The following is a 977-nucleotide window of genomic DNA, read 5'->3' on the forward strand; positions in this document are numbered from 1 at the left end:
CAAACTAATCCCACTCTCCCCATAGCCCTGGGTCAATCCCCAAACTAATCCCACTCTCCCCACAGCCCTGGGCCAACCCCCAAACTAATCCCACTCTTCCCACAGCCCTGTGTCAATCCCCAATACTAATCCCACTATCCCCACGGCCCTGTGTCAATCCCCAAACTAATCCCACTGTCCCCACAGCTCTGGGTCAATCCCCAAACTAATCCCACTCTCCCCACAGACCTGTGTCAATCCCCAATACTAATCCCAGTTTCCCCATAGTCTTGTGGGGAATGTTCCATCGTGATCACATTTCTTATTGTGGAATCTTACTGTACAATCAATATTCCTGCTGTCAGTTTGTACACATTTATAAAGAGAGATTGAAATCCATCTTCAGAGAGTCTGAACTTAATTTTGAATGTGCCCCATTTGTGGGCTCTTCCTGTGCACACGGTGCCTTCAGAATTCCCCAAATTAAAAACAAGGTGAGAGAGGAGCGTCAGGAGTGAGTTAACAGAAAGCAGTTGGGGTTATCAAATTGACCATTTTAATTTAATCTAAATTGTTTCATTTTAATTTCTATTTCAGAAATTGACATCAGAGGATTTTAGTGAAAAACCCAATTGAACCTCCCTGTCTAATAATATGATGTTGTTGCCGAAGTCCCTGTATTTATTCAGGAAGAAATTTGACGTCTCCCAGTGGGAAAAATCAATTTGAATCCAAAATTATAGAGCAGATCACTGAAGAAAATTGCCTGTGAGTAACAGAATAAGATTGTCCCCATCAAAGTCTCCCAAGGCAGGAACGTCCTGGGGTTCCTTACCGGTCTTTACCCATTGTATAGAAAGACCTCCTTGGGAGACAGACGAATAGACATCCCAAACTAGTCAGAAATTCAGGGGGAAATAAATATTAACATCAAGTCTGAAGTAACAGGACATTGCTCGATGTGTTGCTGTCGCCTGAATTAACATAACAATAGACAG

Source organism: Scyliorhinus canicula, unplaced genomic scaffold (genome assembly GCF_902713615.1).
Source record: "Scyliorhinus canicula unplaced genomic scaffold, sScyCan1.1, whole genome shotgun sequence".
Taxonomy (NCBI): Eukaryota; Metazoa; Chordata; class Chondrichthyes; order Carcharhiniformes; family Scyliorhinidae; genus Scyliorhinus; species Scyliorhinus canicula.